The 15,317-nt window shown below is 46.0% G+C and overlaps 2 long non-coding RNA genes across 2 annotated transcripts; one reads left to right on the top strand and one right to left on the bottom strand.

Annotated features, from left to right (window-relative positions):
* Positions 1-2,279: 2,279 nt before the first annotated feature.
* On the bottom strand, positions 2,280-4,608 carry LOC308180110. The gene is made up of 2 exons (XR_013940752.1): positions 4,481-4,608; positions 2,280-4,446 (listed from the first exon to the last, which is right to left on the bottom strand). It is a non-coding gene; the product is annotated as an uncharacterized lncRNA (long non-coding RNA).
* Positions 4,609-4,955: 347 nt separating this feature from the next.
* LOC308180107 lies at positions 4,956-11,077 on the top strand. The gene is made up of 2 exons (XR_013940748.1): positions 4,956-5,094; positions 10,286-11,077. It is a non-coding gene; the product is annotated as an uncharacterized lncRNA (long non-coding RNA).
* Positions 11,078-15,317: the final 4,240 nt, after the last annotated feature.

Raw genomic sequence — 15,317 nt, 5'->3', positions numbered from 1 at the left:
TTCCTTGACACCATCCTTGGGATTGTTTTCTCAGTATTTTTCAATCCAAAATACTGATTCCAAGGCAATTTGCTGTTGAAGCATGTGGCATATGAGAATTTCTTCTTACTTAATGAAACTTTACATGTACCATAGTCTGAATCGTGTAGTCCTTGCAAGCATTCTGTTCTGCACAGAGGGAGACTTTGCTGGGGCTTCTGTGGTTGTTCTCTGTTTTAGGAGAGAATGTGGGTTCAGCTGAGCACTGCAAACAAAATATTTCAATAATTTAACCAAAGGCTTGTGTGTCTAGCACACAACAAGGCGGAACTTGAGCTGTGGATTATATTTACTAGGGTTATTTTATTATATAGTGACTAGAAGAGGTCTGAAACCCTCATTGTGAGTAGCTATTTTCCTTTTAAAGAGATCAACAGAGATATAGAGAAAATTCTCACCTACTGCCTCTCATTCTTTGTTTTCTATAGTTGCCAAAGAAAGAGGAAAAAGGGAAGGGAAGAATTTTGTTATGCTTGGGGAAAAAATAAAAAGGGTAAAAAACAAACAAAACCCCCACAAAACTTGAAACCTTATTTGCTTTCCCACAAAGGAACCTCACTTGGCTGCCCTTAGCTAGTACTGATGTCTGTATCATACATTTTACTTCCACTTGAGATCTTACTTGTGGTCATTCAGTCTTCTGCATCAAAATACAGCAGTTGCTGGTTGAACACTGAGGGACAAAGTTGAGGTTTACTGAGAGTTAAGAGTATGTGTGAGCCCTTAGCACAGACTAGCTCATTTATCAATGGCTTGTGCACGTCAATAGTGATCTGTCTGGGAGGGAATTTTGTGCTGAATTCGTGTTTTAGGAAAAGCATTAGACTGGCTCGAATCTCTTTCTTGAGAGTGGGATTCATTCCTGTGCTTCTTGGGCAGCTTGCACCCCCTTGCTGTGACAGGTTGTCTGGGGAACACAGGACTGCCCCTTACTTGCAGGGGAGTGGTGAATGAAGATGTTGTTGCTATCACTGTGCTTCCAGCATGACAGGGAGCAGCCACTGCTGAGACTCAGAGGGAAGTCCCACCTCCATTTTGCTTTCAAGATTAAAAAAAGCTTGTGCTTTTTTAGACTAAGTCCATCCTGGTAAGATTTTCCCGTCTGAACTCTTATGTCCATTGCTGCTCCTTGGTTAGCACTGTCTGACAGTGATGATGAGTGGTAGTGTATGTGGTGCAACCACCGTGGCTGAAACCATTAGCTGTCCTCTACAGCATCCCACCTACATGAGCTGCCGTGTCAGAATATCTTTGACTAGCCTGTCCAAAAAGACAGCATAGAGATAAGGCTGCAAATGCTTTTCACACAGCTCTGGCTCAGCTTTATTTATATTAGGCTGTGACTTTGTGATTTGCTGATTAAAATTTCTAGATTAGCTGTAACATCCTGACAATTCACTTTTTTTTGAATCTCAATCCGAATGTCTCTAACAAGCCATGAGTCTGCAGCTTGTAGTCAGTGCTGAATAATGTACTGGGAAGTGCTCTAAAGTGCAAGTGAGTTGTTTCTTTGTGGATTTCCTCCCCAGAATATTTTCTGTTGACATTTACACTCTTAGTCTTGACCCCAGCCATGGTGCTCACTGTCAAAGCATCTATGTGCCTTGGGGTAGCTACTTTGAGCAGCTGGGAAGGACAAACAGAGTATTCTTGGCTTCAGTACAGCTTTAATTAGTGAGATGAATTTTAGCCCTGGCTTTATACCAGGCTGGTCCTCTACATGCCTTCTCTGTGATCCTGAAGACAAGGTGTGTCCCATCTGCATGACGAAATGGTGATTACCGTGATACGCAAGCATATAGGGTGAATAAGACTGAAGTCCATCCAGGTAAGGCAGCACAGGGGTGTCCCTGTAAGCTTTACCTCAGTTCTGTATAGCTATCCAATTGCATGTTGTAACCGTACACTCTGTTTGCAAGGCACAACCTTACTAGCTTAGCCTAGCAAGCATAACTTAAAGACAACCAATTCCCTTTCAGACAGAAACATCTGCAAGTCGGGTCACTGTACCGTAGTTTGTGACAGAGCAGAGCCAGCTCACAGTGTTACATTGCCTTCCTTAGACTTTCGTTTGGTTTATTGGCTTAAGTCTTGAAATTTTGTTCAACTCTGAGAGTAGTACCTATTGAAACATAGCTAGAGGTTACTTTTAAGTTAAACTTGAATGAAAAAAATAATAAATATGGACTTCTTTGGTATGTTTTGGACATCTACCCCTAGAGTCTGTATTTCTTTCTTACGTAGGTGTTGTTAGTGGTGCAACTGTGACATTTCAGCTGTCAGCTTTCATGTCACCATTCTCAGCAGAGTGAAATTCACCCTGGTGAACGCCCTGCAAAGCCCATTGTGCCCTGGCAAAGGGTAGGCGGGTGATTGCTCTGGCAGACGTGTTTAATACGCAGTAAGTAATGGGTGCAGAAGGGCTGCAGTTACTCTTCCACCCAGATAGTTGGAGCAGTTACTCTTGTTACACTACCCAACATCAGCCCCGTTTTATTTAATACCTTATCCTTAGCTAAATTATTTTGGCTTTGGAGAAAGGCAATTTGAAGGGGGAGAATTTCATGTCATGTGAACACTTCAATATGCTACAGGACAGTAAATGTTGCACTTACAGTATGTTTAAATACTGGGATATTTTGGGAATTACTGTAAAATCAATTGTGGGAGCCATTTGTTTTGCTTTGTTGCACAGATTGTACTTACATTTTTTGCATGGTTATACCTTTTAGTACTTGTGCCTTTCACTTCTATGTTGTGAGAATGCATTTTATTTTCATGTTTCATCTGCTGTTTGGGGTACTTTTTATATACACTTTTTTCATTTGATCTTCATCTCTGATTTTCATGTAATGTAAATGTGTGTATATACAAAATAGATCAGATTTGTATTCATGTGCCTGAGATGTAAAAAATACTCATTTTGTACAGGTTTTTTTAGAAGCACTAGGTCATGTTCTAAATTACTTAGCAAATGAGGTTTAACATAATTAGCAGCTCTTTGTCTTGTTTTAGAAATGTTGTGTCAGGTGGCTGATCTCTTTTATAAGTCAGTGTGACACGCATTCCCTGGATATATTGTTCTGATATCACTATGAGACCAATTCTATCCACTTGTTAGTTTCAGTAAATTCAAAATAATAAAACGTCTAGCTGTATGTTAAGGTCCTGCCCTGATGATTATGGTTTTTATTCGCATTAGAGACAATTTGTTTCCTTCTGTACTTGAAATGGACATCAGACAAAAACTTCATTTGAACACATTGCCCATTTAATTTCAGTTCTGGGATTATTTTTGTGGGAGTGGGTGAGTGATTTACTTTGCCTATTGAAATCAAAAGGGAAATAGCAGTGCCAATTTATAGACCCTCTTTCTTAGGGTAAAATGCTTCGGATTACTACTTCTGTTCCCTTCCAGGCTTCTGTGGCAGCTTTTCCTGGATCTGCACAGCTGAAAGTGCAAGGTGTTAAGAAAATGAAGGTAATAGGGCTGGAATTTCTAGCACAGGTGGTTAACTATCTCTAACCTCCACTTGCAGATGTGAGAAATTGGGTGTCTTGCTTTTCACATTTTAGCAGTTGCAGAATAAAGTTCCCTTGGTGCTTGTAGCGCAACACTCTCCTGCAGCATTTGGGAAGCAAAATAGATGCCAGGTGAGACTGGGCCACCTGTAACTCTTTGGCAACCAGGGCACTGGTCCTAGAAGTGTCCTTCCCTCCTGCCAACCTCTTCTTGAGCTGGTGCTTTCATTTCTTGAGTGTTGACCCCCTCATCTGGTCAGATGCTTGAATTGTTTCCTCTCTCACATCTTGTATTTTATCAATACCTGATAAGCCTCACTCACCAGCCTCCAGACATGGTGTGAGATAATAAAATGTATTAAGTTGCAAGAAAAAAAAAAGAAAAAAAAAATCCTCTAAAAACTCCAAGACCCAAGGTTTTGATCTATAAAACGCAATGTTCTGTTCTCATGGAGGAGAATTTTTTAAACTGAATTTGGCATCCACTTAACAGACCACAAAGCTGCCTTAGAAGCAAGGGGGTGGTTTTATTTTTTACTTCAAAGGCTGCTCGGTAAGAAAGTGAGCAAAAGTCCATTCACTCCGTTGTTACAGAAAAAAAAAAACAGCCAGCAAAAATGGCAAATAATTATTTTTAATCTTGTTCTGTAATTTACAATACAAGTGAAGTGATGTCAATACTGTTGCAATGTGCCATTACACTATTTTAATCTGTATTTTCTTGAAATACTTTCTGGGGACAATAAAGCTGTCTTTGCTAATGTGGATCCTCTCATGTAGCTGTAATGTACAAACATATGTAAATAAATTGTTTGCTTTCCCTGCATGATTAAAAAGCTGTCTGTGGTGGGTGACTGATTTGATTTCCCTGTCTACCCTGAATCCCTGGCGCACGCGGTGTGTATCCACCTCTGTCTACAATTTTTTTAAAAAGATTGCACAGCTCTGCTCTTGCTTGCCCAAATGCCAAACTCATTAGCTTTGGCCGAGTTACACAGATACCACTAGGGAATGAATTTGTCTCAGTACATGCTTTATCAGACAGCCACAACTCTGTTAAGTTTCCAGGAGCTTTGTCAGATACATAATGCTAAAGCTTTGCAGGGCCGATGTGTTAATCTCTCCACCCACAGGGCTCCTCTTCTCAATTGATGGCAACTCCAGCTGTGAGCTGTTTGTGGGATTTGGGCCAGCTTTTTTTAATCTGACTTAAATATCATTACTTGCTGAGCCGTGTGGCCAACAAGGGCTGGGGGCAGAGCGAGCGGCGGTCAGGGGGAGGCTGCCTCCTGGCTCATGTCTCCAGAAGCTGGGGGCCAGGGGCAGCGGCTCTGGGCCAGTGGCTCTGAGTCGGGGGCCAGTGGCCCGGGGCCATCGTCCCCAGAGCCGTGTGTGGAGGTGACAGGGACAGAAGGGGAGCCCCGGGACCTGCTGGGGCCCGGCCCGGCCGGAGAAGCCGCCACTCGGGCCCAGCCCCGTCGGAGAAACCACCCCGACGCCCTGCGCAGCAGCCCCCTCAACCGACGTGCTGAGGTAATTTTTTTTTTACTTTTTCTTTTTTGAGCCGCCAGACCCCCTGGCCTGTTCTCTGGTATATGTTTCAAACTGCTGGAGTGAAAAACAAAATAAAAAGTCACAGCAAGGGACCAGCTGTTTAGGTCAGGGCCGTGTTTGGCAAGGCTCGGTGCAGTAATGCCGTCACCTCAGGGGTTGCAGGCCCATGCTTGCAGGCGCTGCTGTGGATAGGAGGGGGCCAGGAGGGGACCATTAGCTTGGTAAAGCACAGCTGATGGAGGTACAGCCCCCCTCAGCCTATAGCAGTGCTGTGGTGCCTGTTACTGGGAAAACTGGGGCCTTTCTGAGGGCTAACGGGGGGACTCAGATGAAGCGTCTCCCCGAGCTGCCCTGTGTAGCCTGCCTGGCAGCGCGTCAGGGGAAACCATCGCTCAGCCCCGTAACACCAGCAGGGTCTGTGTTAACGTGGCCACAGGATGCAGTTTCCAGCAGACTTAGGATTTGTTTCCTGAAAAGCCACTGCTCCCAAACTTGGGCTGCTGCTTCGTCAGTTGGAAAAAGGTCAGTTGTGCCCTTCTGAGGGGGACCTAAAAACATGACTGGTTTATACCTTTGTGAATGATGATGGACGGTGTACGGCAGAGGAGAACCATCTCTGTGATGTATTATTTAAAATCTGAAAAGTCTAATTTCATGAGTTCTCTGCCTCCCTCTGGGCTCAAAGAGAAGGGAGAAGGGAAAAAGGGAATTTTGAAAAGCCTTGGAGGGCAAATGTCTTACTTTAAAAAACATTTTGGTGCTCCTAAGTGATCGTAGAGTGCAAACTGCTTTGATTTGGCTGTTGGTAGTTTCTAAACCTGGTATATGCCTCTTACAATATCATTCTATGTGGTGGCTGGGCAGCTTTTCTCCCAGCAGGTACAGACATTCGGGAAATCAGAACAAAGATAAGGTGTGAATGAATAATCCATGGAGCAACCTCTGTGTTATCTTCTCAGGCTTCCCCATTTCCACATTCCTTACAGCAATAAGGCGTTAGATATTCAGATTTATAACGGCAGGCTGAAACAAAACACCCCACTGTGTATGTTCGACTATTCCACCAAAGAGATATTGGAGTAGTTTTATTCCAAAATCTGGATAGCAACTCAGGCTTACATGCTGTACTACTGACCTACTTCCAGATCAATTGCTCAGGGGTTCACAAGAAAGACACACTGAAAATAAATCAGCTGTTACTGTGGGGATAGGAATATATCAACACTATGTATCTCAAAGCCTGTAACAGTTTCTAACAAATGATGCTGTTCTTACTGTGTTGAGAGCCCAGACCCTTGGGTCATTTTGCAAACAGGAATTGAATCTCAGAACTCCCTGGGAGGCGATTATTATCTTGCTCCTATCTTTTGGGGGAAAGGGAGGGGGGAAAGGAGTCTTGAAGCCAAACAGAGGTTCTGTGATGCAGCAGTAGAGCAGAAAATAGATTGCAGGAGTTCTGACCCCTGGAAACTTGGATGGTGGCAAGGAAGGCCTTTACAAAGAAGAAATGCAACTTATATGAGCAACAAGTGAGTACACTGGCCAGTTCTGGTAGTCTGGCAGCAGGCTCTGATCTCCTTGTCTTGTCTTGGCAGATATGTTCAGTATATGAGTATCAGAGCCATGATTTTGATGCTTTCCCTTGCTCTGTTCTCTCTACTGTTTGCTGTTCTGGATGACACAGATTTATAACATTTCCCTGGATTTCTGTCTGGGGGCAGGGGTCTGAGATGTGTCACTGTTATAAATGTTTTTTGACCCACGTGACAGCAGGGCGTCTCCTAGCTTGCATAACCCAGGGTAAGTTTTGTTCTTTTAGATAGCTGCTATTTGGAGGCAAAAAAGGGGCTAGAGCACATGACTAGTAAATTGAACGTTGTCCCAGATGTATAATGATAAGTATTTGGGTTAATGGTCATTTTAAAATTACTTTGCAATGGTAATGTGTCTTCTGTCACAGTGCTTAAACCCTTACTTCCTCACACTTGGACCTTTGTGCCTTAGCCTGCTAATATACCCATAAGAAGGTGGTGGTTGATATTTTGATGCCATGGCGTGTACCATAAGGCCTATAAATCACAGTACAGACTGCTTCTGAACAGAAAGAAGAGCAAGTAACCAGGCTATGTTAACAAGTGAGGTATGAGCTTACCACCTCCTGAAAGGGTGCACTCCCTTGTTCACTGTTGCACCACAACACAAATTGCAGGTTGTGTTTTATGAAACACTGTCTCTCTCGGCCACCGCCTGCCTTTCCTCACTGTGCTCAGGCTTTTATTTAAAACCTGGAAGGGCACTGGTCAGAATCGCTCTCAGCCCTTCAGCCATCCTCCAGCCTGCCCGAGCGCTTCTCCAGTGCAACAGCGCTGCTGGGCGAGCTGTCCCTCAGCGTTTCCACTGAAACACAGCCGAGCTCTGGCTGTGCAAGCGAAGAACGGGGGAGCTGCCACAAGCAAAGCGGCGGCACAGCATTTGACTTCCTTTCCTTCGTGGAAAGGCTGCTGAAGCGTGCGCCAGGTTTGGCAGGGAGGGTGCAGTGGGGCGCTCCCCCAGCAGGGGCCGGCCGGGCTCTTCGCATCGCCTCCTGCGGGAGCCGCCGGGGAGGCGGAGCGCGGTCGGCCCCATGTGCACAGCCGGCTGCTGCTCCACCGAACAGCCGCCCCAAAAGCAAAGTCCAGGGCCGCAGAGGGTGCGGGACGTGGCTTTTAAGCGCGAGTTCCGTAACCCACACGGCTCCTCTCGTCCTGCTTTTTTATTCTTGATGTCCCTGGGCTACTTCCCAAGCGATTGTAGCATCAGAAAAGCAAGGCTGGGTGTCAGACACCTGCTTGGAAATACTCGGCACAATCTGTATATTGTTTTTAACAGCTCAGGATGGGATTTACCCTTAGGAAAGCAACTGTTTCTCTCTCAAATGAGGTGTTCAGACCTCGTGCGTTTTATTTATTTGTGCAAGGAGCACATTGCAAATGCAGTTTGCATTCCTGTAATAAAGGTTGTGCAACCCAGATCTGATCAAGCAGCCGGTGGTGCCTGGTTACCAGCTCATCTGTGTAAAGAGAGCTGTTACATTACGTCAGGTTGGTAGCAGGCTTTTACTGTGCTTTGGTTTGTTTGGGTATTTTTTCCAGGAGAAATATGTAAGCCAGGGATTGTTAGATTGCTTTTTGTAGTCCAGCAATGATTGAAAACTAGAAGCCAGAATGAGGAATTCCAGTGCAGAGCTAAGTAATGGTTCAAACCCACATCCTTCAGATTCTTCCCTCCTGCCCTACAGCCAGCGGTGACAAAAACAGGAGCTGATTCACTGCCTGGGTTTTAACCAAGCGCTAGCCGTGAGTCTAAATCCTTGGTAGCCGGGAACCCGAAGGAGGAACCTTTCCTAAAGTAGCACCGTATTTACGATTTATGCTATGCTGATTCGCCTGCGTGGGCAGAAGATAACGAGACCGGAGCAAAACGTGAAAACGGCGGCAGGGAGCTCCACGCCGGGCTGCCCGGTACGCGGGGCAGGGCTGGTCGGGTACCCCCGGTCCTCCCGGTGCCGGTGCCCGGGACGGGCTCCAAGGGAACGGTGCCGCCCCAGCGCTCCGTGCCCGGGGGCTCGGGGGCGCCCCCAGCCCGTGGGGGCCGCAGACCGCTGCCTTCCACTGCTTGCGCGCGGCTGCTGCTAGCCCGTCAGGCGCGGTGGCCAAGTGGTAAGGCGTCGGTCTCGTAAACCGAAGATCGCGGGTTCGAACCCCGTCCGTGCCTGCTCGAGGGAGCGCGGTGCTTGCTCGCCAGCGTCGCGGCGCGGAGCCGCGGATGCCGCCGGGGTGGTGGCTGCTTTTTGTTCCCGGCCCCGGGGAGCAGGGAGGGAGGGCGGCCCCGCAGCTCCTGCGGCTTGGTAGGCCGGGGAGCACCGGCTAGCGGCGGGGAGAGACCCCCGGGACCCCCGCTGTTCTCCCAGAGGAGCGAGCAGCAGAGTCGGGGGGCCGCATCCTGCCGGGTGCGTGCGGCCCGGCTGTGCATCGCGTTTGTGGGGAGGGAACAGCAGTCACCTCGTGCAGGAGGCGTTCTCCGTGCTTTGCTGCAGGACGGGTGTCTCGAACGAGGTGAATCACAGCTAAATAAAGCTGATGTTGGCACCGCGTTGCTGTGGAGGAAGCGTTTGGTGAGCTTGGAAGCGATGAATCCCTCTTGCTGTCTTTAAAGGTGCTGGGTTTGAGGTAATTCTCGTAGACAAAGTCTTTAAATGGTAGAGGGAGGCTGAATCCTGGAATAAACACACACAGCCATGAAAAGCTTAGTGCAGTTGTGCCATTTACACCAGAACTGGCCTTGATTACTCAGTTCTTAGCACATAAAGCGCTGCGAAGCTCTACACGTGTGCAGGGGCATTTCTGCTGGCTCTGTATAGCGTCAGTTTGATTATTGTTGCTTTCAGACAGCTTAAAATATGTAAAGAGTAGTTATTTCAATAGCCAGATATTTGGGGAGAACTGAGGAGCCTCTTGGAGAGAGAGGAAAAAAAAAAACAACTGCTTTCTTTGATGCTTGGAAAAAGCTGTTTTTGCTGTTTAATGCACCATGCTTAGCCTGGGACTGTCTGGGTGGGAGGCTGTTTGTCTTTCTCAGTAGGTACTGGAAATGCGAGTGCGTAAGGTATTTTGGGAGGTTTGTACAAAACAGTTGTAAAGTATGTTTTTAACAAGGCACAAAAATGCCATAGTACGTTCTGATATAAAAACAGGAAATGCAGTTTAGAACTTGTTTGGAAAAATGTAGACACCATTTTACTTGGAAAATGCAGTGCTGTCAAAAGTCTGTCAACTTTGCTGCAGGCTCTTAAGGATGAAAGTTTCAGCTTTGAAGCACCCTATTTTGACTTTTTAAAATTCTGTAGCGACTCAGATCAAAATGTCAAACCCAAATGTTTCTAATGACTCAAAAGTCTTGCAGCTTTTGCAGAAAATTCAGAATTCTGTGGGTTTGTTTCTCATTGAAACCAGTTGTGAAACCGAGGTCCTCCCCGAAACAGGCTTGCCATCCAGTAAACCTGAGCAGTTGAGTCTTGCCCGAACGTGTGCCATGAACACAGGACTGAGCCAAGTATTTCAGTAAAGCTCTGGCATTGCTGTTCTCTGTGGCCATAACACATCCAGGCAGCTTACCAGTTGCTTAACTTCAGTCTCTGCAGAACTGGAAGATTAGCTTCTAACTCACGGATGTCTTGTGAGGAAGGTCCTTTGCTCAGCACCTTGGGAAGAACCCACAGAAGAGCTCAGCACCAGGACTAAATGTGCATCTTCACTGCTGGAACAAGCCCTCCTGCCCAGATCCTCTCTGTTCAGTAAAGCAGAGTTAGTTCTCTTTGTGCATCCTGCTCGCATTGCTGTCTTCAGGGCTCACCGGCTCTTCACAAACACACGAATCCTAGGGCACAGGGATTTTTCTTCAGTCCTCAGGACCATCTTTTTCTGTATAGAAAATAGTGCTATAAACACCGCATTTCAACAGGTGAAGCTTTCAGGGCAAAGTCTGTCCCCTCTGAAAAGTTCTGGTTGGCTTATTAGCAGGAATGGAGCTGTGCCTTGTGGCTCACGCATAAAGCTTAAAGCAAGACTGGAGGTTGTAGGTTACTTATGATAACCGAGTGACTTCTTGCAGGAACAGTTCAGGATGTGAAAATCTGGCCCATGCGTGTCTCTGTCACCTAGCACGTGCATTATGTTTGGCCTGCCTTACCTTGGACGGAAACACTGTACAGTTTGTTAACAAAGCTGGAAATCAACAGCTAGACCCGACTGACGTTCAAGCTAACAAGGCTGCATCAGCTGACCTTCTGTGTGAGCAAAGTCCTGCCTAAAAATAAAATTCAAACAAAATGACCTGCTTGTCACATCCTAGCAGAGCTGATCCTGCTGTTCTCTCTCCCAGCTCGCTGGCAGAGGTGCTGCTGGGCTCTTGGATCTCTGGCTCTGCTCTCGGTGGTGTCTCTGCACCTTCATGCTCTGCGGGAGCTCCTGGCGCCGCAGGGTTGTGTTGAGGTGGATCACATGTTCTCTTGCCTCCCAAATCCCCAGCCCATTCTACTTAGGAAATAAATTTGATTTTGGCTTTAACTTAATAATTAAAGTCCTGAAGTGTCAGTGAAGTTTAATCAAGATGCTTATGCTCTGATCATATGTGTGCTGGAGATAGGTTTTTGGGGGTGGAGGGTGGACTGGGAAGGGGGAATTGTTTATTTTGGACACAAATCCTGACCAAAACCAATGCAAAACCTTTAGGTTTCCCATTTGAGTTACTCTAAGATCTTTGATTTTGTTCCAGAAAACATTGAGCAGTCTCCCTCTGAATATAACACCTCTATTAAAAGAGGAATTATTAAATGAGGCCCCTTTTAATTACCTAATAAAAATACATTACAATTAATGTACTTAACATCTGTGTTACTGCTGAAAATCTTGACCATACTTAGGTACAGAATTTCCTGACCTTTCTGGATTGACAAGCTGCTTTATTCAGGATGAAGACTCTTCATGACCCCTTTAAAATTCCTCTTAAAACTGTGAAAATGAATCAACTGTAACAGTGGTGTTTTCTGAATTGTGTATTATGTGCATTTTTGAGGGGCTGACAGAACATGCCTTCTTTTAAAAAGTAAGACTTGAATGGGAACTAAAAGCATAATGTTCTTTGTTCGGATTAAAACAACATTTTCAGAGCTTTGCAACTTTCCTAAGTGTCTGTCGTGTCCTCCCCAGGGTCAAACTTCAGCAACTCAAAAACAGTGTGTTAGCAACACAGGACCTGTGTGTCTGATTCAGAAATAGTAGTGAGATCATTCAAAAGCCTTATGTAGACCTTGCTGGGTGTAGCCAGGGCAGACGGGACTGTCCCAAAGACTGTTCCGACCCGCTTGTGCATTCATGAAGCATTCATGAAGCATTGGGCTGTCTTCCCAGCAGTCCTGCTTTTGGGTGTCCCCCTGTGGGTCTGCTGACATCAGCTTTTTTAAAAAATAAAGCAGTTGGTTTTTGTTTTTTGTTTTTTAAAAAAAGAAAAGTCACCTAAGCCCTGAAACCTTGAACTTGGAGAGAAAACACGTGTTCTGGGCTGTGCAAACAGAGCGTGGTGTGCCAGGGGTGAGCAGGCTGCCAGAGCCGGCTGGGCTGCGTGCGGGAGCCAGCGCCTGCTCGCTCCAAGGGCTGTCCGAGGGCTGCTGTAGCGGGGCCGGGCACTGCCTCTGCGTGGGATGCAGGGAAGGGCCAAGCTGGGAGGATGCTCGGTGTGTGCAGCATGGAACTGTGATGATGTTTCCTGCAGGTTAGGCAACTAAACGTACAAAGTAAAGCTACGACCGGCTGGTGAGACCACCAACAAACAATTGGGATGAAGGCAGTGGTCTTCGAAGAGGCGGGAGAACAGCGTTCACAGTGTTGTCTGGATCTCAAATATATGGTTGAGTAAATTAACCCCTGAGTAAATAAACCCCAAACTGTGGAAATCTTCACATGGCTACAGCAATGTGATTCCCATTTCCATTATGCCTGGAATTTAATGGACTGCTGAAGTTTGACCAAAAGGCATTTCTTGTGTCAAAATGAAAAATTACAGATCAAAAGGGTGACTTTGCAGACAAACATATCGATCTAAAGCCTGGGTGACACAGACTTCCTGGAAGAGAGCCCAGAAGCATGTCTGTGTTTAAAGTCAAATGGCTGTAGCCTTTTACCACTGATGAATAAAAAATGTTTTTGTCTGCATGCCGAAGGCTCAAGCAGAAACAGAAATGACTTGATCTGTTTTGCTGGAGGAGCAGGTACGTGTTTGCGAATAGTAATCCATTGAATGCTGCAGTATTCAATAATTTTAAAAAAATGATATTGAGATAGGAAATACATTTTTCAATGATTTTTTTTTTCCTTGAAAACTCCATCTGTGGCAACTGAGAAGGCAACTTTGGGAAAGGCAAAATGAGTCTCCTCACTCTGTGTCCAAGGGGCTGAGTCACAGTGTCCCCTTCCCTGGAAACCTGAGGAGGGGAGCAGTTGTGAAGTTCCTTCATGGGGATCCTGCTTGTATTTCTGCTTTAGTACCCACGTAGCAAATTTTATAGAGGTCTGGTCCTGAGGATAATATTGTCTTCTATAACTCGATAGTAACGGCAAGGTGCGGGTGTGCCTCCCAGGCCACAATGAATGAAAGAGCAGCAGCAGCATGCTGTGCTGACCCCCTGAGAGCGAGGTGTAACGCGTGGGTGGCAGCAGCCTCCTTTGGTGAATGAGCTCTGCAGCACCCAGGAGAGGGAGCCGGATTCCTTACTGCCGCACCGGGGAGTGGGGAGCGAGGTGGGCGTCACCGCAGTGTTGGGAGACTTGGTTTCGCAAGGAAACCTGTGAAAACAGAATTTAAATGGAAAAAGTGGTGCTGAATGGCAGTGATGGCCAGAATATGCTAGCTGACAGTTCAGGTAGTGTGTCTCAGATGAACTTCAATTATGCAGGGGAAAGAGGAGCAGGGAAGGAGGAGAAAGAGGAATGGATGGGAGATTTATATTCTCACCTCCTCCAACGTCTGTTTAACCTCAGCAGCAAGGGGCCTGCAGGTCACAGAAGCCACACTCCTCTCCCTCTTTATCTCTCGGGTTCATGTTCCTTACTGTAAATTGCCTGAAAGAAATAGAGGCTCAGAGCCCAGTCCTGTAAGGTTTGTGCACTGGGTTCTCTTTGTCTGTGTGACACCACTGAGAGATTACTGCAGGTAAGCAAGATGTTGCAGGATGAAGGCCAGTCCCATGAGTATAGCTCTTACTGTGACCTTGGTGTAAATTGGAAAAAATTATACTGGAGCAGATGAAGTGATCTGTTTGCAAATGCACTGCCATGGGAGCACAGCCAGAGATTGGATTAATATAGTTTCTGAGCTATCAGTCTTCGTCTTGAAATGGAGAATTAGTTCCTTTGCATTCAGCAAAATACAGCTCCGTGGACCTGGAGTTCACGGTGGCAAGCTGAGATGCAGAGTCCAGCCTGAGACATCATGTCAGCAGTGCAAAAAACATCAACAACAAACTCCTTTGCCTTTGAAGTTTGCATTATTTTCTGCTGCCTGAAAGACTTGAGGCAAAACCTGCCCCTGTACTAAGAGCAGCAGCTTCTTTAGGGTGATGCCCGCCGTGGCTGTGGCCTGCCATCCCGTTTGTAGCAGCAGTAATTCAAACAGTAGTGCTGAGCTGGTACAATCATCTGGGTAAAAGAATTCAGACTGTATATGAATTCAAGACAAGGACAGCCTAATATAGAATTTAATGTTTACTGTCTTTGAAGAGGCTATAATAAGCTTACATGGGAAGCCCAAGAAAGAGATTGAGCAATCAGCTAGTGCTGCAAGTATGTTAGAGGGCTCTTGGGAGCCCCAGTCTGCAACTTTTGTACTTTATTGTTTGGTGCCATGGCCATCAGTTGAGCGACAAATGGTCGTAAGAGTTTGATGGCGTTGTGCAATTTACACTGTGACAGCATTATAGGGGATGTGAGGACTGTGCATCTGAATTGATGGACTCCTCGTGGCTAATTTCATGGGGATTGTATCCAGGTTCAAACATACATTTCATCATAGGAAAGCAGAAGGCAAGTGAGGCTTTACTGGCAGAGTTGAGTTTAAAACCTCATTTCATACTCCCAGTGTGTAGATGATGGGAGGATTAATACCATGGCAGCGTCTTTAATTTTCAGGAAGTGTCTTGTATAGTCCTGCGAATGCTGTCCCCTCTCAGCAGTCACTGCAGTGCCCCAGTGCTGCTGCAAGATATGTGCAGTGAGAAACGAGCTCCTGCTCCGAGCCCGCTTCCTGTTAGCCTCTACTTGAGCCGAATTCCTGACTCCTGTCCTTTCATCACTCTGGGCCCAACTTAAAGAGTACTTGCAAGCTACCAAATATAGAATGCTCGCAGCATATTTCACAACTGAAACTTGCAAATGCTGGAGTGGATTTCAGGGACTGAAGCCCCCCATGGAGCAAGCATTACAGTAAATAATGTTAGTGCATTTGTTTAATCCCTGAGGATTGTGGAACGAAGGATTAAAGTGGGCTAAGGGGATTTCCCCATTGACAGCTGCTCCTCTGTGCACAAACACACAATTTTTTTATATGTAACTTGTTCAGCCACAAAGAATTTAAACTGCATATGGCACTGCACATAACATGACTGTTGTTTC

The sequence above is a fragment of the Anser brachyrhynchus genome, assembly GCF_964034855.1.
Source record: "Anser brachyrhynchus genome assembly, chromosome: 18".
In the NCBI taxonomy this organism is placed as follows: Eukaryota; Metazoa; Chordata; class Aves; order Anseriformes; family Anatidae; genus Anser; species Anser brachyrhynchus.
The sequence above is the reverse complement of the archived record's forward strand: the minus strand, read 5'-3'. Positions and strand labels throughout refer to the sequence as shown.